Source organism: Leucoraja erinacea, chromosome 3, assembly GCF_028641065.1.
Source record: "Leucoraja erinacea ecotype New England chromosome 3, Leri_hhj_1, whole genome shotgun sequence".
Classification (NCBI taxonomy): domain Eukaryota; kingdom Metazoa; phylum Chordata; class Chondrichthyes; order Rajiformes; family Rajidae; genus Leucoraja; species Leucoraja erinaceus.
In genome coordinates, this window is record NC_073379.1 from 47,358,889 (window position 1) to 47,385,803 (window position 26,915).

General features: G+C 43.0%; 1 protein-coding gene and 1 long non-coding RNA gene across 23 annotated transcripts in view; one reads left to right on the top strand and one right to left on the bottom strand.

Moving 5' to 3' along the window:
- LOC129695551 (receptor-type tyrosine-protein phosphatase delta-like) overlaps positions 1 to 26,915 on the top strand; it is a 570,848-nt gene that overhangs the window by 20,966 nt on the left and 522,967 nt on the right. The gene's annotated exons all lie outside the window — the stretch shown is intronic.
- LOC129695554 (uncharacterized) lies at positions 207 to 7,228 on the bottom strand. Its single transcript, XR_008723187.1, has 2 exons — positions 1,534 to 7,228; positions 207 to 418 (listed from the first exon to the last, which is right to left on the bottom strand). It is a non-coding gene; the product is annotated as an uncharacterized LOC129695554 (long non-coding RNA).

The following is a 26,915-nucleotide window of genomic DNA, read 5'->3' on the forward strand; positions in this document are numbered from 1 at the left end:
GAGTGTATTGTGTGTGTTAGTGTGGTGGGGAGAATTATTTCGCTGTAAGGTAAAGCGAAAAAAAAGTACAGCAACAAACTGCCTGTAAAATTATTCTTGGCTGGCTGTTTTCCTTGTGAGATTTCCCTCTCTCTCGCTCTCTCACACACAGCATAAAGAAAGAGGTTAAGAATGTGCAAAAAAAAAGGCTAGAGAGGATCTGGAGAAGAATTTAAACTCTAGGTTTATTACATTGCCCGTAAAAATAATCCCGAGGAGCGTTCAGTTTTCTTTGCAAGGGACGGCCGGAACATTCCGTTCGATGCCTTGTATATAGGATGCATGTACATTTCCCTGTTACACAGTCTCCGTGTCCTCCCCTGCTACATTATTGTGTCTTGCTCCTGGCTCTCTCTTTCCCCGCATTCGGTGCTGTTGCCTGCAGGTTTATCAAGAAGAAATGGAGCTAGTGGTGGCCGGGCTGGGTTTGATCCGGCGAGCCGGCAGTTGTAGCCGGAGTACGGGCGCCAAGGCTTTCTGGGGGGGGGAGGTTGGGGCACGAACACACCCACTCACTTTCCCCCCTTTCATCCCACGGGGAGGGGGGGGGGCGAGAGAACCCCCCCTCCTCTTCCCTCTCTCTTGCTCCACTTTCCCTCACTGTTACCACCCTCCCCCTCCATGCTCCCCCCTTTCTCCCTCTTCCCCTCTCCCCCTCTTCCCCTCTCCCTCCCCCCCTCCCTCCCTCCCCTCCCTCTTTCCCACTTTCCCTCCCCCTCCATTTTCACCCTCTCACTTTCCCTCCCTCTCACTTTCCCTCCCCACTCACTTTCTTTCTCTCCCCTCCCTACCCGTCACGCTCACCCGCACAATCAAGACCGTGCAATCACTTACACTCAAAGCCACACACTCATAATTCCACGCGGCCATAACCCACACACACTCACAGTACACAGCCACACACACTCACAGTACACAGCCACACACACTCACAGTACACAGCCACACACACTCACAAATCGTACTTCACAAATCGTACTTTACAGTATCATGCATAGCTCACACCCAGAGTAACAGGCACTCGTAACCCAGTCACAGTAACACATTCATACAATCACAGTCATACCCCACACTCACTCTCAGCCCACACTCAATAACACTCGTATAATCGCTCACAGCCATTTTCCACATAAAACACAGTCGTATATGTTTTTGCTTCTACGTCTCTCCCTCTCCTCACACATCACACCCACAAAGACACACGCGTTCAGCCACACTGCACAAAACTCACACATTCACCCACTCTTTCACGCACACACACAAACATTCCTCTCTCACATGCACACAGTAAAAACAACGCTCCAACTCTCACTTTCCCGCTCCGCTGATCACTGCCTCACCGACGCCGGCTCGGTGTTATTAATCGTGGGCAGCCTGTGTACAAACAAAACAGAAAACGTGCGAGGACTTTAATGCCTCTCCCCACTTTAAACAAAAGCCCACGCAGCCCTCTCTGGATTTCTCCGTCACCGACAAAAGTGGTCAGGAATTCACCTTGGGAAACACACGATCGCAGAGCCCGGTTCCCCACCAGGTGTCGACCCTCTCCCTGGTGCTGGCCGGACGGTTGCGGGGGTCTCCGCGTCCGCTGGGAGCCGGTGTCCAGTCACCGCACTGGCTCCAAGCGCTCGCAACTCACTCCTCCAGCAACTAACGCTGCCAACTTTTCTTAAACGTGACCCCGGGCCACTGCAAACGTTAAATGCAAACCTTTAAATGCCATTATTATATTTAACTCGCATAATTATATTTGCAATTGGGTTAGTTTTAATAACTCCCAATGTTACAAAAATGTCTATTTTTTTAAGAAATAAGTGCAGCTGCCACAAATCGTTTTGACAGCTTGAAAGGAGATTTACTTTCAATGGCCTTTTGCACTATCACTCTGTTTTTTGGAAGGTGGGAGGGCAGTGTATGTGGAAAACACAGCAACATAGAGGAATGAAAGTTTCATTGAACATTAGAACAATATCATCTTTCGACTTTGATCTGATTTCTTAATCTTGTGTCCACAGTAGATTTAAGTGTGACTATTGGGAGCTGTTTTTTTTGTGTTGGGAGCTTTGTAATAGTTTGTATTTATTTACAAGAGATTGAGAAGATGATAGGTTGTGATATTACACTATCAATCATCTATAATGCAATTTATGACATATTAACTATGTTAAATTCATTACTTTTTTAATCTACTGTATCGCTCTACATGTTAATTCTTGATGGTTTAGCCTGAGAATGCAGTGATGATTTTAACAGGTGCTGTGTTCATCTGTGTGAGAAGGTACAAATTAGACTAGGGTTGAATGTTCAGTGATTGTGATCGTGTAAGGGCCTCATCATTTCTTTTCAACTTCCTTCATCATCGTACCTTTTGTTTAATCTTGTTACAGATGGCTAACAGTAGCTCTCAGAGCTGAGGCAGTGATGTGTTAGCGAAACCACAGCATACCTTTCTCAATGTGTAACCACATCCACTGGACTGGAATCAAGTAGTGCTTTAAAAATATTCACTCATAAATTATCAATGATTTACTACCTAGAGCAAAAACTATTTCCCCCAACTGACTACACTGAAAGCTTCTCTGTGACGGATATACAGTAACACAGAAATTTGATGATGAATTTCTGGAGGTGCTGAGCTTTACCTTGTGAACCCATCTGACCAACGTCTTGCTCTTGAGAAGTTATATTTTAAGACAACAGAAGTAGTTTTGTATAAGTCTAGCCTAATATTCCCAACAGCAGTTTTTGTTGAAGGAAAGCTATAGTTTTGAACAGTGCATATCCAAGAAAAGGGAAAGAGCACAGCATTTGTGTCCCACCTGTTCTTCTTGGGATTTGATTAAGGGAGGCACTGTTTGAATCTGTCTAGTATTCACTGAACAAAATGCCTGTAATATCCTGTTCCTGGAGACTTATTTTCCCTTTGATTGATGAACACTTTGGTAGGCGGAGCTCATTGTGCAACCAATACTGACAGCACGGCTTATTACAACTCTCCTTTGCTCTTATTCCCCCCCTCTGTAATCATATTTATATACAGATTTTATTTTGTTCCCCACGCTGTTTTCCTTAACTTGCAGCTTTTTTGATGTAATATAAGTTCCACTGCATTATTTTCAATCAGCGTTTGAAAAGGAAAAAAAAAAGATAATCAAACAGATATGAACAGCAAAATCAGTTTGGTTTCATACTCTGCCTTAAAAGGCCTCAAACACAGCATTCAAAGAGAGCATCAAATGTCAAAGGAGTCATCTGGCGAAATAACTCAGCGAGTGAAGTGCTAAACTGAATACATTTTAATTAGCACATTGTTCTGTACATAGTGAGATCTTGTGCAATAGATGTGATAATTGTGGCACTAGCCTTGCACAGCAAAGTGGTTTTCCTTTTTGGCTTAACAGGTGAACTGCACCCTCAAAACGTTTTAAGGGAAATGTTACAGTTGTCTAGTATTAATATTGCCTATGTAGGTTAAAATTTGTTACTATTAAAACATGATTGTGACAAATGTGAAATGGTCTAGACATGAGGAAACACTATACATTCTTCAGATGAGCTGCTGCTGCTGCTAACCAGTTTGCCATTTTGGTAACTTGGAATTTAGCTTAAGATCACCTACCATTCTACTGGCCCCAAATTCTTTGCATAATGTTGTCAGTATCTTATAGAGAGACAACTACATTTTTATCGCATCGCAACGCTTTGGTAATTTATAATAGCCAATTTATATCATGATAGTTCACAGATAAAAGGCTTACATATTTAAAATGCATGCAGCAGACTTATCAGAAACACTTGCATTATAATCAAGTGATCAAAGATTAACGCAAGAAAATGCTTGTGTCTAATGTTTGTAAAAATAGGCAAGTACTCTCAGAATTCTCTCTGGCGTGTTTTTGGTGTTTTGTAACTCTTGAAATGCACAACTGAAGTACTAGGTGGTTGTTGCCAGTAATTGACACATCCTGCTGTTCAGCAGTGCCCAGTTACAAAAAATAGTTGTTCAGCTATTGCCACATGCAGCTGTCCGTCCCTGCAAGCTTAGGTTTCATGAGTGGTGATGGATGCTGGATGCCTGTGGCCAGTTGTGAGGTTTGCATGGAGGTCAGGAGAAATGATGGAGATTAGGAACGGTCCTTAGCACAATTGCAAACGAGGTGTCTCGAAAATGTGTGCAAACCTTTGTATTGTTTACACGCGTGAAAATCAAAGTGAGGGAGTCATGACGAATAAATTATGGACACATTTGATATATTAATGGAAGAAGGCTATATTTTCATTTCTGATAGTGGAAGGTTTTGTTTGCAATTAAATGTGTTAGTTTCTAACTGATTGATGATAGCATTGCAGTTGGTAAGACTATGTATTATCCTTCAGGAGACCGTAGCTGAGCTTCTATTCCCCAGGAATGGTGCGCTGAGATTTATATCTGTGTGACTGTTAGAAATGGACATGAACACTGCATGACCCGACTTGCATACAATAAGGCTCTAAGACAAAAAAAATGCAAAATGGAATTCAGAATGTTAGCTGAGTGAAGATATATAGTTAAGCATTTGCTCTGTAGTATAGGTGATACATAATGCTTTTAAATGTTCAGAGTATTGAGAACGTTAAATTTATTCTGCAAGAGTTTGGTGACCTGAGTCACTGTTTGAGCCAGCTCAAAAGAATTAGCAGATAATTATCCTTCACAGTTGGGAGGAGCCTGTGAAGCATTAAATCAGCTGGTTTGGACATAGAAATGTCGTATATGTGGCAGCCCTGGACGATCTATAAGCTCTGTTTACAGAAGAATGCGCCCATTCTATAAAAGCAAGCACGGCTTTCTGGAAAGGGCAAAAGGGAGTTCTCCTCCCAGCAATTGACAGGTTTCTATAGATATCAAGAGTAAATGCGTAAACATGCCCCGACCATGGAAAAGTTGCTTTGCAGAGAGCTTGTGTTTTGCTGCTTGTCGTTCCTGAGACAGTACATTGATGATAATTCCCTGATACCTTTCAGATTATTACACGTTGGTCTGAACTGGATTATTTTCTAGCATGGTTCAACTGTATCATGCTTGTATCTGGATACGTTTAGTTATTTCCTGTATAGTGCCTGGATTAAATTATGGTCTCTTTCTAATAATAGTAAACAGCACTGCACATTTATCAATATGCATCTGCCTGGTTTAGGGGGTGGAATTACAATCAGAAAATAATTTCTGAAGATATGGCAGCATGGTTTCAAAGTATTTGAACGCCAGCAAGGCAACATGCCAGAATTGTTGCTTGTTCAACTATTTCTAACTGCTTAATTGCACTGGAACTATATTTGAAAGTCTATGTACAAAGTTCAAACTATAACCAAATTTAGCAATGATTTCAGTGTTTGGTTAAAGTGCAGAGGGAGCATGGTGGATTTCTCTTTGTTGCTTTTGCTCCAAGGGGACAGTGTTTTTGTAATCATTTTCTGCTTCTCATCTTTATTTGGAAATGTTTTGATTACATTTTAGCATTAATTTTCAACGTTTGAGTCGTGTTTAGGCCCTAGGTCAGTTTTATAATAAAGATTAATAAACCTTTTAAGTAAAAGCTTAAAAAAGGATCCCCAGCCTGTCCAGTAAAATGTGCTGTTTTGTGGGAAATCAAATCCTATTGGGGAAGTAATTTTCTTTGTGTGCTCTTCTGGCTGTTTAATTGCTGCAGAAGTTTTTTTGGTTGTGTTCTTTCGTCTTTAGTTGTTGAAATTTTGCTTGCTTAGGACACCTGGGATCTGGCGACATGTACTTTTTTCCTTGCTATGCATATGGATTAATGATGTGCTTGCAGTTTCTGTAGAATTTCTGTCCCCATTTCATCATTTTCCTTTAACTGATAATGCTTATAATGCTGCCTGATAGAAACAGTAATGGGCCTGTCCCACTTAGGCGACTTTTTAGGCAACTACAGGAGACTATGCGGCCACCACATGGTCACCACATGTTCGCAGGTGGTTGCCGGAAAGTCGCCTTCATGATCGTGAGGAGTTCCCGCATTCTCGGAACTAGTCGCGGCTTCATTCTGGTCACCCCTAATTTGTCAACAAGTTGGAAAATTAGCAGTGACCGGAATGAAGCCGCCATGGAGAGTAGCGAGAATTCTTGTGCCGTAGGTGTAGTGGTAGTGGGTTGCCAGGAGATCGTAGGTTGTAGCCGGTGCTGACCGGTGAATTTCATTGGCTCATTGGGGAAAAAAACGTAAACAGTGGTTTTCAGAACCAAGGAAAACCGACCGGTAATGTTAATGTCTGCCGAGCTTCACAGCCGTGTATCTCTGGCTTCTCCACTTCTTCTCCCCATCCCGTCTCCCCCTTCCTCCCCCCCTCCTTTTAAAGGACTTAACTGATCCTTCCCGTACACTGTGCTTTCACCGTCTTAATTACAGCGCCAACCTTTCTGCTCATCGTGGCGTGTGTCTGTATCACTTTAGCTTTGCACCGTGAAAAATCGCCTGAAAAATTGCCTAAGTGGGACAGGCCCATTAGATTTTAGTTTTCATTTCCCAGTACCTTGCAAGATCCTGACCTGGAATCTCAAACTTAGCCACAGTGGGTTGTAGGAAAGAGCAATACAGAGATTAATCAGGGTTTGCAACATTTTTTGTAAGGCTTTGCAGCTGTAAGTGGCGTGTTCAGGCCCTGTTATGTGTCTCATTAAGTACAGTAGGACTTCACTAAAACTTTATGACAGGATTGTTTTATTCTCCTAATCTGCTGATCCAGTCAGCCCAGGCTATCTTGGGTTCAGAACATTTACAATCACTGCTTCATTCAAACAGTTTTCCATCTCCCAACTGAATTGTAAAATTAAAAATTAAAATATGACTGAAGTTAACTCTACAGCCATTTTTGCTGAATATTCAGAATGAAAATTAGTAGTGCAAATTCTCTTACTGAAAAATAAACTATGATCAACGACTGATTGGCTGGGTGAAATGTTCTCCACGATCGTGGAATGGTATGTAAAACCTTTGTTACTCTGAAAGCAAATAGCTGCTAAACCCTCCCTCTCGTAACTCACGAGTAGTATCTTCAGACTTTGTGGAGCTGGCAGGGGGTGAGGCTAATGTTGACAATGAAATTAAAATCGACCTGGTCTGCTTTACAGGGTGTTTTAAACAGAAGCTCTCTGGGGAAAAAAAGACCCAATTGTTGAGTCTTTCCCATGCCCATGACAACCCCCCCTCACCCCACCCCCCTCCCCACCACTTGGGAAACTTACAACATTCCCTCCCCCTGTCATTGGGAAAGCATTGAAAGCAGAGAGCAGAAAAATGTGCTCCCCTCCAACTGAGATGGAAAACTGGGCAGCATGCCCAGCATATAAATAAGCTTTCTCTTCCCGCCCTCCCAACTTAATTGAACAATTGGCCATCTGTTCAGCACCCTCGTCTTTACTATAAGGGAAATCTACATCTGATCAAATATAGTAAAGCATGCCCTAAGTAAAGCAAACCACTCAAATAAAATGAAATGGCTTGAAACTCCAACTTTGAATAAGGGATAAGACTTCTACACTCTAATTTTGCTGCTCATTTCTGTTTCTGTTCTCACACTCTCACTCCTTACTTTTTTTTTGCCGTTTTCATTCTCCCCTCTTTTTTCCCTTGCCTTTCTACTCCTTTTCGATTCTCGCTCTCCTGTGCCTGACTTCCGTCTATCTCCTCATCCCTCGCCCTGCATCCCTTCACAATGCTGTGTACAATCCAATCAAAGAAGGAGTATTGCTGCACAGCTGAAATGTTGTTGTTATCTTTGTTTTTTTGGAATAATACCAAAGGAAGACAGGTAGCATGTTAAATTTGCTGGAACCATTGAATTTACTTTACCGTGGTTGCTTGGAATGCCAGAGGCTCAGTATTTGCTACAATTATGCAGTTGGGTGTGATACAACCCTTGGAACTGTAAAACTTGCAGCTGAGAATTAAAAGATTTATTAAAAGTTTCTTGTGTGACTTGCTAGTCCTTAGAAATCAAGGAACCACAAGGCTAACCGAAATCTCAATATCTGGTACAATAACTAAGTTATGTTTGCAAAATGTCACTAATGGGTTGAAAACATATCAACGCAACATTATAAAAAGCATAACAACTTCCCTGACAGGCATTTTATTTTAAGGCCACAAAGTGCTGGAGCAAGCCAGCGGGTCAGGCAGCATCTCTGGAGAACATGGATGTGTGATGTTTTGGGTCGGGACCCTTCTTCAGACCCTTTCTCTTGCCTTTCTGAAGTCTTCCTTGCCTTTCCCATGACCAGTCAGAAGAAGGGTCCCGACCCGAAATGTCACCGATCATGTTCTCCAGAGATGCTGCCTGACCCTCTGAGGTACTCCAGCACTTTGTGTCATTTTGTGTAAACCAGCATTGACAGTTCCTTGTTTCTATGTTTGGGCATTTAATTTCCATTCAATACCTGTTTGAAATCCATTCTAAATGGCAATGGAGATCAGGACTGTTCCAATGTTGATGAGAAAACTATTTGGAAATAGAGGAGGTGTGACGCCACTCCAGCTGGCCACAGTGTCTGTAGGTAGGACAGTGGGACATGTTTTCATTGATTTTGCTGCTGAACATGGCCCTGAATTCCTGTTGGAAAGTGCCTGTGGATATCAAACTAGAACAGTCAGTCTTGGCTCTGCTATTTGATTTTGTTCACAATTGACTAGTTTTATTGCATTCACCACAAAATAAAAATTCACACTTTTGGCACCAAGTGGTTCATGGTACTCACTTCAAACCTGATTAATAACCTCCAGAAAGGAATAGAATAAACCTCTGAAAAGCAAAATACACAATCATTTTATGTCACTGAAGAAAAGTCAATATATTTTTGAATAGGGCGATGAGAAGATAGAGTAACATTTTTGGTTCTCAAACGTTTAAAAGCTTGTTGTTGGTTTTCTTTAAGTCTAAGCACCTTTATTACTGTAAAGTCTTTGTTTCTGCTTCACTGTGTGTGCCACAAGCATTAATAAAAATGGATGGCCCACAGGGCTTGCAAATTGCAGGTGCAACCAATAATCTTAGGGTAAAATAGGAGATCCTACTTTTTTTTCTTTTAACTATCCACGTTGAGACATTCCTTCAAATATCCTCCCGAAAGAATACATTTTCTTTTATCAAAGTGCCCAAAATTGCAGTGCTTATGGTTCATTTTTATAAATTACAGTGCAGTTGCATGATGTAGATGTATAATGGTCTGGCGTATGTCACTCAACAGAAAATAGTGGTGAGTTAAATTTATAAAAAGGCTATTTATAATTCACTGAAGAAGCTAAGCTTTTGCTGTAAAGGACAATCAGCTTTTGCAACAAATGTGGATGGGATTGATATCCATTACAGAAGAGGTGGGGGTTTTATCGTCTGGTCTTTCAAATCAGCACAAAAGTACCCTGTTTTTTTTTTTAAATAAGGAGGATACTGGTGCATTTAAGATTTTTTTTTAATGTACACAATTGCAGTTTAAGGATGAATTCCCTTCCATCCCTCCATTGCAGTCTTTACCTCTGATTGAGGACAAGAGGCTTTTGTGGCTGGCTTACTCTAATGCTCAGTATTTGTGAGGATATTTGGCAGGCTTTTTGGTTCTTAGAGGCTTCAAAGACAGTCCCTTGTGGGGTCCACAAATAGCTATTTCCAGCGGTGTAGCGAGATAGTTAGCAGGACCAATAGCCCTCATTGGTTTCACTTGCTTAGCCGAGAGGGAGTGGGACCAATTAGACGCAGCAAACTCTGTGTGGACAATGGATCGAATTGGAGACCTTACATCTGATTGATTTATTTACTCGCTGGATAACCTCGCTGAACTACCATGGGATCCTGCAACGCAAATATTTTGGATGGCATCAATTTAGTCACTTACTATCAGTTGTTTCATTGAGAAAGGATGTTTCCAATGGAATCTAGCCAATAGATGGTAGTTTGGAATAGTTTATGGCTGCTTGCCAATGCTTCATTTGTTAATCAACAAACACGTATCAATTGAATTGCGACTTCGAAGTTTGCATTTGTAAACTACGGTAAATACATTGCCATGGTAATTAAAACAAAATTTATTGATGAATGAATAGAACAAGATCCCAAAGAGAAGGAGATTGATTTGGCTTTTATCTTTGCCTGTTGTTTACTGGGATGTACAAGGGCAAGAATCAAAGAACAGAGGCAGGAGAATAAGAATGAATGGACTCTGTGGCCCAGGTATCCAAGGTCCTGTTTGCACACAAAGGTCACTCGGCTGTTACAAAGTTGAGCATTAGAGACCTGGAAGTTTGAAGCATTTATTGCAAATACCATCAAATAATTTTTGCCCAGAAATGGCCAGCTTGTCTAAATCTTGTCTTGAGTTTGTCTGAATATCTCCAAGGTAGGAAAGTGTAATGTATGTGTTCTCTCTCCACCTTCGCATGAATACTAGTCTAAAAATGCCTGGGATGTGAGGATGGAATTTTATGTGTGACAACTCTCGGGTTTTTTGGTAGTTTAGCAACTTGTCATTTTCCAACCACGCTTAAAAATGAGGGAGGCGATGGTGTTCAGTGTTCATGGAAATAAATTGTAGAAACAGGGAACAGCAGATGCTGGTTAATTCACAAAAGGACACAATGGGCTGGAGTAACTCAGCAGGTCTGGCAGCATCTCTGGAGAATATGGATAGGTGAGGTTTTGAGTCGAGACCCGTCTTCAGTCTGATCTGAAGGCTGGTCAGTTCAAAGGTGGTGGGCCAAAGGTCCTGTTTCTGCGCTGTGTCTAAAAATTCTAAAGTCTACTCCTGATTCTGAACATTTTCACAATCATGGTGTTACTTCAGAGTGTAATTTAGTATATAGGGAGATGTCACCGTCATAATGCCTAACTAATCCTTTTCTTAACAATATTGTTTGAGAGACAGGCATTGGGTGGGTCACCACAGATCTCTTTGCTCTTTGACTAGTGTTATTTTATATTTTGCACCCACTTGAGAGGGCAGATAGGAAGTAATTATAGCATCTCATTTGAAAGTTGACACCTGTGTCTACAACATTCTTTGAGTCCTGCACCGAGCTTAATGTTGTATCTCTGAAAGAGGCCTTGAACTCCAACCTTTACACCCACAGGCAAGGCTGATATTGTTGTGTAATGGTACTGGTGCTATTATGCTGTTACTAATGCAGCAAGGAGTACAAAATGCCTGGGGACAAAGGGCTCGGAGAAAGAATGCTTTCTTGTATTTACACTTGTGTGTACAAACAGATTGCTAAAGTAAATTGAGTTTAAAAGTGTAAGGTCTAGTAAAGATATTTGATTTGCACAGCGACCTGGGATGTCAGGACTGTCTTATGAAGAAAGACTGGATAGACTTGGTTTATACTCTCTAGAATTTAGGAGATTGAGAGGGGATCTTATAGAAACTTACAAAATTCTTAAGGGGTTGGACAGGCTAGATGCAGTAAGATTGTTCCCGATGTTGGGGAAGTCCAGGACAAGGGGTCACAGCTTAAGGATAAGGGGGAAATCCTCTAAAACCGAGATGAGAAAAACTTTTTTCACACAGAGAGTGGTGAATCTCTGGAACTCTCTGCCACAGAGGGTAGTTGAGGCCAGTTCATTGGCTATATTTAAGAGGGAGTTAGATGTGGCCCTTGTGGCTAAGGGGATCAGAGGGTATGGAGGGAAGGCAGGTACGGGATACTGAGTTGGATGATCAGCCATGATCATATTGAATGGCGGTGCAGGCTCGAAGGGCCGAATGGCCTACTCTTGCACCTAATTTCTATGTTTCTATGTTTCTATGACCTGTATTGCAATAAAAGATAAAATATTGCACTCTTCTCCTCCTGCTGATTCTTGAAATGCTGACCCATTCCCCCAGTAATGTGTGGTTTGTAACAATGGCGCTTGTGTGAGTTTGCGTGTTGATGGCGGGAAGGGGATGAGTGTGCGTTGGGGTGGAAGGGGATACTTTTGGATAAAAGGAGCCTTCATATTCTTTGTGAGGTGATATACCTGCAATGAAGTCAGACATTTTTTTCAAAATTCGTTTGAGTTTAAAAATGTTCACTGCCGCAAGACGAAAATAAGGCCAGTGAATTGGGTGGAAACTCAGCTCCTTCACATGCCTCGAACAATATGACATCTCACACTCCTAGCTTGTGCATCATGAGCAACTTAATATCTCAGTATGTGCTGTACATATCCTTGCATTCATTATTCTTTGTTTTGTCTGTCTGGATTATGCGATCATGGAAATGTTTGTGGCATAGATTGGGTTCTATTTGATTAATTTCCACAGCCCGTTATATTTAGTGAATTGGTTAATATGCATTTGTCAGTCCACTTATAACCTTTAACTTTAATTTGATTCATGACAGCTTTAAAATGATGGAGCCTATCAACATGGGTTAACAGGAGCATTTAAAATCGTACTCAGAGGAAACTAAAACACCACTTGAGTTTGTGGACCAATTCCTTGTTGCTGTGTTGTTGCAAACTGAAGATCTGATTAGTGCATTCCAGAAATGGGCAAAAGCTTCCTCAGCATTTACCAACTACTATTCCCCCTCCAGCCCCCCTCCTCCACTGTCAACTTCCACCACTTTGAAGGGCAGAGATGGTAAGCATTTACGGACATGGCCCACCTGTAAACCTTTCTCCAAATTACACACCATGCAAAATTGCCACTGTTGCTTCACCAACAAATTGGAGTGCCCTGCTCAAGTAACAGCACTGTGAAGTACCATCACCTTGTGTACTCCTGCAGGTCAAGATGGGCGCACACCAGCACCTTCCTGTGGGCAGTTAATGCCAGTCTAGCCAGGAACTCTGATATTCAATTAATAGATAGATATGAGGAAAATCTTCTTCTTATCGAGTCCACACACAAGATTAGAGGTTGTTCACCCAGAGCTGAACACACTTCTCCGCATCTGCATGAAATGGTGTTTGTCTTGCGCATCTTGTGCGTGGTGGTGGAAAGTTTGGTGAAAACACGGCTGCGACGTGAACGCTCTTTCCTTAACCCCATGAGGAAAATAACCAGCCATGAATAAGAACATGCCACTTGCTATCTTGGTTGTCATTACTAGTAACCAGGAACATTCTTTCTTCAGACTGGATTATTTTGTAGAATCTACATTGTGATTTGGGATCAGAGAGAATTCACTTCATCACTGTCAGAGTCTGTGTGTGTTATTGGAGCCTTACTTCTTTGTGACAGATATAAACGTCTTTGGTCTTCTAGGTTGATGTCTTCATACTTAAAGATAATCAGCAAAAAGCAGGTGCCCTGAAGCTGTCTGAGAATGTTCACTTCTGCTACTCTTTTTTAGTTTTAGTTGCCTTACTGAAAGGCTCATTAAAAGTTTATTTCGCCAATAATTTTTGCAACGTGTTTTAAAAAAGCACTTTTTTCCTAACCTTCAAACATTCTATTCTGACTGGCCAGGCTAATGAGAGCAATCAAGAACTCAAGGTTGGCTGTGAGCTCGATATCTGTGGGAGTTGTGAACTTAGCGATAATTAATAGAATCAGAGCATAAGGTTCAAAGATCGAAGATCCAGAACTGTGTGTGATCCTACCATTTTAGGCGATCATTTCTTTCTTGCCAAAATTGTCTTTGAATGCCTCAAGACTTGGCTACAGGGCTTCAAATAAAGAGTAGTAAATTATATCAAGGTCCCTCTCTGTTTTTGTGTGGGACAATATATTTAATTCATTAAGAAATCTAACATATATCAACGGGTGGTTCCCTGGCGCAGAGATAGAGTTGATGTTAGAGACCTGAGTTTTAACCTGACTACACATGCTGTCTGTACAGTGTTTGTTCATTCTCCCTGTGACCGCCTAGGATTTCTCCGGGTGCTCTGGTTTCCTTCCGCAGACATGCAAGTTTGTAGGTTAATTGGCTTCTGTAAATTGTCCCTAGTGTGTAGGATTGAATGGGGGTACACATGATTGCTGGTTGGCATGGAATTGGTGGGCCTGTTTTCACACTGTATATCTAAATCTAAAATTTAAAAAAACTAGAAGTATCTATAAGGCATTCAAGCCAACATTTTCATAACAACTAATGTTATTCCATTACTTCATATAAACAGAACACCAGTTATCATCCACCTATAAACTTAAAATAATTAATAAATGGAGTTTCAAAACTAGTTTTAATTTTTTTGTGTGCAGTGAATGGCAAGAGGGCTCAAAACTGTCTCTCTTCTCCAAAGAACATCTACAAATTTCTTATTAAAAACAGTAACTTTTTCACTGTACCCTTTCTGGTAAGTACGGGAATTTGAATGTTAGGTCAGGACAAGTACAACTTCAATTTAAATAAAACTGATAACCGTTACAATGACACATGTATTGCCATTGTGCAGTCAAATCTAACCTTGGATTTCGATGTGAACAAGAAAATTGAAGTCAAAGGAAAAGTTATTCGCATTACAATGAAGAGAATGGCAAGAAACACTGTAAATATTGCTATGCTAGGCAAGAAGGTTTAATGAGTAGCTCTCCCTGAGCCCCCAACCCTGGACACGTTTACATCAAGTCAAGTCAAGTTTATTCGTCACCTATGCATACGAAATGTGCAGTGAAATTAAAAGTGGCAATGCTTGCGGATTGTGCAAAAAACCTACAAAACAGAATGGAACAGAATCACATATTCATTACATATTTGTGGGAGGAAAACAAACAAAAAAACAGCAATTATAAAAAGACACAACACAACAGTAAAATGGTACAGTAAGTTAGTGCCTGGTGAGATGAGAGTTTACAGTCCTAATGGCCTCTGGGAAGAAGCTCCTTCTCTTCCTCTCCATTTTCACAGCATGGCAACGGAGGTGTTTGCCCGACAGTAGCAGCTGGAACAGTCCGTTGCCTAGGTGAAAGGGGTGCCCCGTGATCTTGTTGGCTCTGGAGTTGCACCTTCTGATGTATAGTTCCTGCAGGAGGGTGAGTGTAGTTCCGATAGTGCATTTGGCCGAACGCACTACTCTCTGCAGAGCCTTCTTGCCCTAGGCAGAGCAATTCCCAACAAAATTGTGATGTTTCCAGACAAGATGCTTTCCACAGCCGCTGAGTAGAAGCACTGGAGGATCCTCAGAGACACTCTGAATTTACTCAATTGCCTGAGGTGGTAAAGGCGCTGCCTTGCCTTACTCACCAGTGCGGCAGCCTGTGATGTCCTTGTCAGATCCTCTGAAATGTGGACTCCCAGGTATTTAAAGCAGCTCACCCTATCCACAGTATCCCCATTTATCTTCAATGGTGTGTATGTCCTCGATGTTGACTGTACTACATAAGTAAGGTTGTTGCCTAGAATGGTTTCTGATTTACTAGAATGAACTTGATCTGTTTGTGACTTCCAGAATAATATGATATGCTATCTTGAGGAATCAACACATTTATCGATTTCACAGCAAGAGAGCACACCAGATTGGTAGAAAGATGCTTATAGACCTTGGCATCTATATCTGAAACTAAATGTACTACGATTTCCACGTTTGAAAACCTTTAGCATTTTGTAACGCCGTTTCCAAAATCGTGATTGTTTGTTGCATGGTTTGAAGAAGGGTCTCGACCCGAAATGCCACCCATTTCTTCTCTCCAGAGATGCTGCCTCTCCCGCTGAGTTACTCCAGCATTTTGTGTCTCCCTGCTTATTCGAGTGACTATTTAAAAAAATGAAAATATTTCAGTTTCCAAATTTCCTCATGTTTTGAGGACACGGATGCTTCCACGACTGTCTAGATTTCTCTGGGTTTGTCTTAACACACCCAGATAGTCTGAACTGCCATCTGCCATCTGCAATTTTATCTGAGTAATCTGGCTACCTTGCATTAACCAAGCTGTTTGGTCAGTTTTCTGTTACTTCATTCAGGTAGCCTGGCAAACCTCCACATCTTAACCCAAGTAATTTTAACTACCTTCTTCAGCCAGCTAAAAATTGGTTTATTGCACTCTAATTTTAGGCAGCGAATCACCTATGACATCTCAGCCAAGCCTGATAATCTATTCAATACACTTTCCGAATGGGAACCCTGGTTATAATTTCAATCTTGTAACCACAACACCAGTTGTATGACCCACCCCATCATCTTTGGGTAAAGTATTAACCACAAATGAGAGATTGGATCTGAATCTAATTGACTCAGTATCACAGTCATCACTGGACTCAACTACTAAGCATCTACTTTCCAATGAACTCCTCAATTAAATTCTGGCTCTGGTACAGGAGAGTGAAACAAGTATAATATAATCTGGCAGAAGATATGGAGATTGGATTTATATACCTCCTTTCAGGATGTTAGACCCAGATGGTGCCAATTGAGGTATAATCTTGTTTGAAAATGGATGTAAACTTAAGAGCCTGTTCTGAAAAATGTATTGATGGATACATCAGAAAAATGTAATAGCTGCATTGCAAGTTGGTTTAATAAAAAATTAAATAAATTATACCAAGCCTTACAACTCGGTAGCTAGCTCAATGTAAATGTAACTTTTGAAAATTATTTACATTGTGTTTTAATGGATGCAAAACAACAATCGATGGTTTTAAAAAGGATTTATTCACATTCGCAATTCTCGGACTATACGAGTCATACAACCCAACTGACCACAACAGTGGTCCTTGAACGACTAGCGGGCAGAGCTCAGAAACCCCGGGAAAACCCGACCCCTCCCAGAGTCACGCGCGCGCGGCTTCCGACTGCAGGGTTCGATGCTGATGTGCACATGCAGGTGCCACTACAGTGTTTAAATTGCTTCCAATCCCTATTAATTCATCTCAAGGGAATTTACTCTTCCCATTTCAGTGCTTTGTGTATCTCCCTACCTTTACTTCACCATTGGAAATGCTGCCTTTGTGCATTGTAATGGCTTCCAACCTCTGTATCTTTTCCTTGCATTTCTCCTCCACGAGTCTTTCATATTTCATCCTCGCTGTCACCTTGATGTAGAATCCTTTCAGTACAAATGCACTTGAATGTTTGTGTGGGGAACAACTTGGAACTTTAACATACTTCCCAATTGCAGATTCTGATACAATCATTGGCATAATCTTGTTGATGTTCAGATTTCACCGTCCTGGTTTGTCTATATCTGCAGTTATTTGATTGTAGATTGTATCAGGATTACAACATTCTCAAATAGATTATCAATTCTGATGCCATCTGTTGGGCCATTAACATAAATGAAATAGATGGTACACAATTCCTTAGCGTTCATCTGGTGTCATGGAGTCATATAGCACAGAAACAGGCATCTGCCCACCGAATCTGTGCCGACTAATTCAGCATTTCACACGGGCTGGTGGGTATATAGAATAAGCTGCAAGAGGAAGTAATTCAGGCAGGTATAATGTGGGCGGCACATGTGGTAGCGCAGCGGTAGAGATGCTGCCTTGCAGCGCCAGAGACCCAAGTTCGATCCCGATTACGGGTGCTGTCTGTATGGAGTTTGTAGGTTCTCCCCGTGGCCGCATGGGTCTTCTCCGAGATCTTCAGTTTCCTCCCACAATTCAAAGATGTACAGGTATGTAGGTTAATTTGCTTGTTGTATGTGTAAATTATCCCTAGCATGTGTAGGATAGTGTTAATGTGCGGGGATCGCTGGTTGGCGAGGACTCGGTAGGCCGAAGGGCCTGTTTCCGCGTTGTATCTCTAAACTAAACAACAACAATTCAGAGGCATTTGGACAGGTACATGGATAGGAAAGGTTGAAAGGGATGTAGGTTTGGTGTAGATGGGGCATCTACACTAGACAAGGGACAGCCAAGATGGGCCAAAGGGCCTGATTCGTACTGCCGGAAGGTATGCATCCCTTTACACATATCCTTAACAAATCCTTAACACACATATCTTTAACACATTCTCATGGATTTTCCCACTATCCTGCAAATTACAGTGGACAATTAACCAAACAACCTGCGCCATCTTTGGCATGTGGGAGGAAATTGGAGCACCTAGAAAAAAAAAAAAAACACGCCTTTGTAAATAGCTTGTTCTAAGCTTTCCCCCAGTCTAGTTTCAGTCAAAAATCACTGAGTCAAGCACTTGCGCATCTAAATTTTATTTTGACAAAACACAATTACAGTTCAACTACTATACCTAACCACCGCGCGTTTGATCCACGTATCTGCCTGATCAAGCTCTCTTAGCCTCACTCAAGCAGAGACAATCCAGAAGGTCATGCAGTCTGAAGCGTTTTCCCAGAAGATCGACACAGAACCTCGTAGGAGCGGCCTTTTATAGGTCCCCGAACCTTGAGGGGCCGAACCACATGGGGGGGGGGGGGGGGGGGGGGGGGTGATCTCTTTACAGTCCAATAACAGATATCGATTAACCCAGTGTATGATAGACATTTCCCAAACCCAATAATACAGTGACTAATACAATGTATTCAAACGGTGCTTCTCAAAGGAAACGAACATCGCAACATGTGCCTTGGTATGCAAGAAAGCAATAAAGACTCAATACTTAATCCAATCAACATCCAGCAAAGTAAATCTTTGCAACATTATATACAACGTGTATGTCTGGTTTGCATTCATCCAATCCATTCCATTCAATTTGCACCTAATTGTCAGGGTTTGCAGATGTTTCATCTTTTCCTGCAGCTCTTATCTAGGCTCTAGACAAACTGGCACCATTCTGCAGCTTGTCCTATTTCTGCAGAAGGCACATTTAAATTGACCAAATGCCCTAGCAGCCCAGATGTCTTTACTCAATTTTAGTGTCCTGGCTTCTCCAATTTGGCCAGAAGTAACACATTCACAGGGATAATGTACAAACATCAGCCAGCATGGTCAGGAGAGAGCCTGGGTCTCTGTAGCTGTGGGGCTCCAACAGTTCACACTTTTGTGTGCAGCTCTGGTATAAAGGTACACATATTGGATGAAATGTGAATCCAAGGATCTCAGTCTTCACAATTGCATGTTACAGATCTCACTGCACTTTTCAAAGAAACATAGAAACATAGAAATTAGGTGCAGGAGTAGGCCATTCGGCCCTTCGAGCCTGTACCGCCATTCAATATGATCATGGCTGATAATCCAACTCAGTATCCCGTACCTGCCTTCTCTCCATACCCCCTGATCCCCTTAGCCACAAGGGCCACATCTAACTCCCTCTTAAATATAGCCAATGAACTGGCCTCAACTACCCTCTGTGGCAGAGAGTTCCAGAGATTCACCATTCTCTGTGTGAAAAAAGTTCTTCTCATCTCGGTTTTAAAGGATTTCCCCCTTATCCTTAAGCTGTGAGCCCTTGTCCTGGACTTCCCCAACATCGGGAACAATCTTCCTGCATCTAGCCTGTCCAACCCCTTAAGAATTTTGTAAGTTTCTATAAGATCCCCTCTCAATCTTCTAAATTCTAGAGAGTATAAACCAAGTCTATCCAGTCTTTCTTCATAAGGCAGTCCTGACATCCCAGGAATCAGTCTGGTGAACCGTCTCTGCACTCCCTCTATGGCAATAATGTCCTTCCTCAGATTTGGAGACCAAAACTGTACGCAATACTCCAGGTGTGGTCTCACCAAGACCCTGTACAACTGCAGTAGAACCTCCCTGCTCCTATAGTCAAATCCTTTTGCAATGAAAGCTAACATACCATTCGCTTTCTTTACTGCCTGCTGCACCTGCATGCCTACCTTCAATGACTGGTGTACCATGAAACCCAGGTCTCGCTGCATCTCCCCCTTTCCCAATCGGCCACCATTTAGATAATAGTCTGCTTTCCCGTTTTTTGCCACCAAAATGGATAACCTCACATTTATCCACATTATACTGCATCTGCCAAACATTTGCCCACTCACCCAGCCTATCCAAGTCACCTTGCAGTCTCCTAGCATCCTCCTCACAGCTAACACTGCCCCCAAGCTTAGTGTCATCTGCAAACTTGGAGATATTGCCTTCAATTCCCTCATCCAGATCATTAATATATATTGTAAATAGCTGGGGTCCCAGCACTGAGCCTTGCGGTACCCCACTAGTCACTGCCTGCCATTGTGAAAAGGCAGGCAAGAGCAGGTGAACTGTTCTGGTGCAGCCCCCATTAGTTACCCCTTAGTTTTCACATAACAGGTAACTGCAGCTTTATTTTGTGGCTGTGCAGAGGAAGTTACTGAATGCCAAGTGTCATAACAGCAGTGTGTGTACTTCCCAAAGGCTTCAGGACTCCTGGAGGTCATCAAAGGTGATATGTAAATGCATTTACTCTCTTGAAATCTAAATTAGATTAAACTAATCTGCTGTGTTAATTATCTCCTTTGCTAAATTGAAAATGTATACCTTCCTGGTGATGATTGCCACTCATCCACTGAGGATGCGATTCTCTTGAAATAAAATCACTGTCGTTTAAAAGATACAGCGAATCCAGAAAGCAAATAACTGCCGAGCTTTTAAGGTGATTTCCCTTCCCCTTTCCTGCATGTGCAGGGGTAGGGCCATCTCATTGTGAACAGCCTTAGGGAGGAGGACAGCTCGGAAACATCCTTGCAGACGGATATGCTGAGGTTCTGCAAATCCTTTTACACGGATTTGTATGACAGAAAGGACATAGACAGCACCTCCTCCCAGAACTTCCTGTCCTAGATCACGGAAGTCTTGAGGGACAGCAAGCGGGTGAGTCTGGACCAACCACTGACCCAAGAGGAGCTGACTGGCACCATCCGTTCCTTTGACCCGAGTAAAACTCCCGGAAGCGATGGCTTACCGGCCGAGTTGTATTCGGCTCTGTGAGACTGGGTGGGCCCGGACCTGCTGGAAGTGTACAACGACATGCTTCTAGCCGGCAGCATGTCAGACTCCATGAGGAAGGGCAGCATCACCCTAATCTACAAGCAGAAGGGGGAGATGAAGGATATAAGGAATTGGAGACCCATCACATTATTGAATGTCGATTACAAGATCCTGTCTAAGGCCATCGCCAACCAGGTCAAGTCTGCTCTGGGACAGGTGATCCACCCGGACCAAACCTGTGCTGTACCTGGCAGGAAAATCTCAGACAGCCTAGCGCTGCTGAGTGATACCATTGCTTATGTGCAGGACAGACGGGTGGATGCCTGCCTAGTCAGCTTGGTCCAGGAGAAGGCCTTCGACAGGATATCGCACACGTACATGCGGGACGTGCTCTCCAAAATGGGATTTGGGGAGGGAATCCGAAATTGGATCAAACTGCTCTACACCGATATCTGTAGTGCAGTCCAAATCAATGGGTGGGAATCAGACGGCGTCCCCGTCAGGTCTGGAGTCAGGCAGGGTTGCCCTCTCTCCCCTGTCTTGTTCGTCTGCTGTATTGAACCTTTTGCCGAGACCATCAGGAAGGATGCGAGCATAAGAGGAGTGACATTGCCAGGCAGTGGGGGCACTCGTCAAAACCTCCCTGAACATGGACGATGTCGCCGTCTTCTGCTCGGATCCAGGGTCGGTCCGCAGATTGATCAGTATCTGCGACCAATTTGAGTCAGCCACGGGAGCCAGGGTGAACCGCAGGAAGAGTGACGCCATGACAACTGACCCGACCGATCTTTGGCAACTGACCCGACCGATATTCCGTCTCCTTCACCATCAAACCTGACTTCTTGAAGGTGCTGGGGATCTGGTTCAGTGGGGCTGAGGTGTGTGAAAAGACTAGGCTGGAGCGGATAGCCAAGGTGGGGAAGAAACTGGAGTTGTGGAAGCAGCGCTCCCTCTCCATAACGGGGGAAAATGTGGTCATCAGGTCTATGTGTGCGCATGTGTGTATGTGTGTGTGTGCGTGTCTGTGTGTGTGAGTGTATGCATGTAGGTTACAAAGATGGGGAGGGATGTAGGGGCCAGAGAGGAGATGGTTACAGAGACAGGGAGTTGGGCAGGAGGAGGGGAGGGGGTTACAGTGATGGGTACGGGGGGTGCAGGTGCCAGAGTGGGGATGGAGTTACAGAGACAGGCAATGGAAAGGATATTTTTTGAACGGGAATCCAATTCTCCCTCCCTCCCTCACCCAAGTCACACCAGTTTCTTGTTCTCACCTAGCAAACAGTTAACAATGGCCTGTTTCCTTTATCACCTTTTGCATATCTATCATTCACTTGTTCTATATCTTTGCACATCACCATCTATATATCTCGTCTCCCTCTCCCTCGACTCTCAGTCTGAAGAAGGGTCTCGACCTGAAACGTCGCCCGTTACTTCTCTCCAGCTTTTTGCGTCTGTCATGTGCCACACAGCAAGATCCCACAACCAAACCGTGATCAAACCATGGACTGTCGCTTTAATTAAAGGGATCGGGCCCCGCTAAATTTGCATTTGCGCAAGCGGCAGGGGTCCTGTTGTCCTGTCCATGCCTCCCCGTGTTGCTGTGCGGAATCTTTCGACTCCCCCCTGTCCGTCCCTCCCTCCCCTCTCCCTCTCCCTTCCTGGTCTGAGAACCTCCCGAAGATCCCACATCCCAACAACGATAACAATCAGCAAAGATTCGCCCGAATCTACAACTTGCGGTGGAATAGTCAGACGCTCTCCTCCCATCCGCTCACGGCAACGATCGCCAGACGACAAAAACGGTTTAAAAAAATGCGGATAACTTCAAGTTTATCTGCAATTGAGAGAACCGACAATCAAAATTGCAGTCAGATCTGAAGAAGGGTCTCGACCTGAAACATCACCCATTCTTTCTCTCCAGAGATGCTGCCTGTCCCGCTGAGTTAATCCAGCATTTTGTTTCTATCTTCGGAACGTTTCTTCTATCTAGCCTCAGAAAATAGTCCCGCGTGTGTTGGATAGAACTAGTGTATGGGTTATCACTGGTGGGCGTGGACTTTGTCGGCCGAAAGGCCTGTTTCCCACAGTATCTCCAAACCACCTCTAAACTGTATCAACCTGTAGCTCAACCATTCCTTTCCATCTGCAGATGCTGCTCATCCAGCAGGTTTGTTGCTCCAGATTCCAGCATCTGCAACCTCCTGTGTCTTTATTTAAGACACAGGAACAGACTGCAGCTGCAATTGGATTATCTGCAGATCCCAATCTGGTCACAATTTTCAGTAACACGTAAATTTTCAAAGAACTAAGCAATGTTACATGCATTGTACTATAATTTGCAAGAGAAATCCTGATCCAAGCACCAAGTAATTCTGCCAGCTATCCAACTTTAAAAACACTCAACTCGCTGCCAATTTTCCACTCTGTGACAACAACATTTTTCGGGGAATCTAATCACATTTAGTGTAAAATGCATGCTTTTGTTTGGCGTTTGATTGGATTTGTGCTGGGTCAAAAAAAGTTGCTGCATTGAACAATTTACACAAATCCATTTGTACACAGAACGCATCTTGGTAAATGAGCTCCTGTCTTCATAAGGTTTTGGGAGCTGGTAGCTGGATTCCGGACAGGATAGTTGGTCGCATTGAACCAAAGTAAATAGGAAGGTCAGGAATGATGTGGGCTCGAGTAACAATGCAATAGAACGGTCTGCCAGCCACGTGCAGTGTGAACATCTAACTGTGAAATCTGACGCTGAACCGAAGCTTTTGGCAGTTGCAATCTATATCGACTGTGGACAACGGGCAGCTGATAAAACATTAATTAATTCAGACCTAATCATTTTTTGGACCAGTTGTGCTTATGTTGTTCTCTGTGTGTTGACCAGCTGTCAAGAAGCAAAATAATATCCTGCTGGAATTGAGCTGTGCACTGGCCCATTTATTTTGTTGATCAAGACGACAAAATAGGGATAGATCCAGCAGGCAAATAAATCTGTCTTAGTTGTTTCCATAGCTTATCGGCAGATCACAAAGGCCATCGGCAGCTGCGGATTTCTGCAGTGGTCTAGTCTTTGTGTCTCCAGTCACAGTTACAGACCTGGTTATCACCTTCCCTGCCTGGTGAAAGAAATGTGATTTGAGTAACAAGGGATTATCTTTCCGGCATTGTGGCCCAGATTATATTTCCTCGTGTCTCGATGCTAGCTCTGGATATCAGTTTCCTGTTTGGATTTCTCATTTATTGTAATCAGCATTGATAATGGGAGAATATTTCTAATGCTGTTCGAATGAACACTGATAAAACATCACATGACTAAGTGTATTTTCATCCAGCTCTTCTTTTGCTGCTTTTTGGTGAAAGCATGTATGATGTGTGGATCAGACGAGTAAATCTACTAATTTACAACTGACATTTTTAACATATAATTCAAATCAGTTATCTACATGTTGCACTGCACGGCATTTGTCTTCTTAATCTACTTGTAATGATTTTTCTATGTATTATGAACATTAAATCTGTCTATAAGCTGCAATGTATTTTAATATTCTAAGGAATAAGCTCTCAAAAAATGACTTAGGTTTGCCATTTTAACAGCAGTAGCTAGAGAATTCTGCATCTATTGCTTGGTGCATGAGTTTATCTCAGTATCAAAAGTGGTCCAAATAGAGGAAGATATTCTCTTGGAGAAATAAAACAGTTTGGTGCAGTGATTGATTTATTGTTGTGTTCAATGTGTAACTGGAAGTGCAATCAACTTTAATGCTGTGTAATAAAAACAGAATATGCTGGGGTAACTCAAGTGAAAAGAGAAAAGGTTAATGTTTCAGGTCTGGGACTATTTATCAGAACATTGACTGCTTCTCTTCCCACAGATGCTGTCTGACCTTCTGAGTTTTTCTAGCATTTCCAGCTTTATTTCACATTTCCAGCATCTGCATCATTTTTTACTTTAATGCTGCTTCTTGACCTGGCATAAAGACGTGATTGCATTACCTCTGAGCCAACGCTCAGAATTAAAACCTTGCCCGTGAGGAAGATGTAAATGAAGTTCAAGTGTTGATTTAGTTTTAAGATTTTGTGTTTATCTGTGATCAAAGAGGCAAAGCGGTGGGAGATTGCAACCTTCACGTAGTCCGCCCCGTTTCCACAAATGCAATCAACCCGGCGTGCACAATCAAATAAGATCAAATAGAACAAGTTGTCCGACAACTTTAGGCTGTGCATGCCATGTGCAAGAAGAAGAAGAAGAACGAGGCAAGGTGGCAATTTCCAGTGTGTAGAAGAACCTGTCTGGGTCACTCAGCACAGCAGGGGGAGCTTCACAAACTCAGGGTATGCTGACTTCAGTTTTAGACATTAGTGAGGATACTGCTTTATCAGCCTTTTCAATTTATTTAGTCTTGAATAATCAGAAGAAGCAGCTGGTATTTGCCCAAATTTATTGTCATGAACAGCTAGTGATGAGAAATGTTAATATGTGCATTTAAAGTAATTATACTGCTTTCTTAGCTTAATAGTTTAGTGTGCAAAGTGCTTTCAATAATGGACTTGCAAATTCCAACTTGCATGACATAATGTCTTGGTTAGCTTTCTCATGGCAAACATGGATTTACATCTCACTGAGGCATTAAACTTTAGATGTGTGAAAACATTGTAATGAAGATTTGTGTCTATTTCCTTGTGAAGTAGAGGACAGGGACCTGGTTTTATAAAAGCACATTTGTCAGGTAAATAATTAAGCATGCTATATGTTTCTGTTTAGTTTATTGTCACGTGTACCGAGGTACAGTGAAAAGCTTTTCTACCTTTCATCTAGACATACATAACTAAAACTCTCTTCTTGTTATCTTCCGGTTTGCATTGTTTTTACATTTGTGCAAAAACGGTACATGATAGTGCTACGATTTTCCACCGCCTTACTCACCATTCTCCTGTGCTGCAAGTGCACCACGTTTTGTTCCGATCGGTGGTATATTTTCAAACTTATATAGGTTTAAAATGTAAAAAAACGGGCATGCCCAGATTGGTCTCCTATCCTGTCAGTCACCGCCTGGACAGCAATGCCCCTTCCTGCAGCATCGCCACACTAATTGGCCACGTCCGCTGTTAGTCACCGGCGGTGCAGGTTTTGCCCAGCGCATCTTCCGGTCGGCGCAACCCTCTGGTCAGAGAAGCGGCAACCTCAAGATCCTGGGTAGGTGAGGAGGGAGAGTGGGGGAACTGAGGGAGAGGAGGGGATAGGGAGGGACAGGGGGGAAAGTGGGGGAGGTGAGGAGGAAGACTGGAGGGATTGAGGGAGAGGAGAGGGTTAGGGAGGGAGAGGGAGGGGAAAGTGGGGGAGGTGAGGAAGGAGTGGGGAGGAGGGAGATAGGAGAGGAGGAGGGTAGGGAGTGGAGAGGAGTTATGGAGGGAGGGAGTGAGTGACTGAGGGTAGGTGAAAGGGGAGGTGAGAGTGGGATTGGGGATGGGAGGAGAGGGGGAAAGAAGAGGGAGGAGGTGAGGAGGGAGAGTGGGGGGGGAGGGGGAATAGAAGGAGAAGAGGAGGGCAGTGGGGGAGGTGAGGAGGGATAGTGGGGGGGATAAGGGGAGGTGAGGAGTGGGGGAGGAAAAGAGGGGAGTAGGGAGAGGAGAGTTGTTATGGAGGGAGGGAGGAATTGACGGAGGGTAGGGGAAAGGAGAGGGAGGGAGAAGTGTGGGAAGGATTGGGGGAGGAGAGGGGAAAGAAGAGGGAGGGTGAAGAGGGGGAGAGAGTGCTGGAGATGAGGGGAAATAAGCTGCATCTGCGCAGTTGGGCGCTATGGGTGAGTGGTGGAATATTGCGTTGGGGCACCAGGCCTCCCGTGAGACAGGCACCCAACGGGTCCCACTTAGTCTAGTTTTCAAATATGTCTTTGGCATGTATCATTTCAAATACTTTATTAATTGGCAAGAATTCACCCTCTTAGAACACCACTTCAGCTTTCCTTTTTCTAAAGAATCCCAGCATTTAGTAATAAATGTATCCTTTCTGGTCATCATTGTGAATCTCTTTTGCAGCTTCTCCTGTGCCTATTCTCTCCTTTCTGTTATATGTGGACCACAACATTTATTACAAACGTAGTTTGAAACTTTTCTTTTTTTAATGTTCTGTGCCTCCAG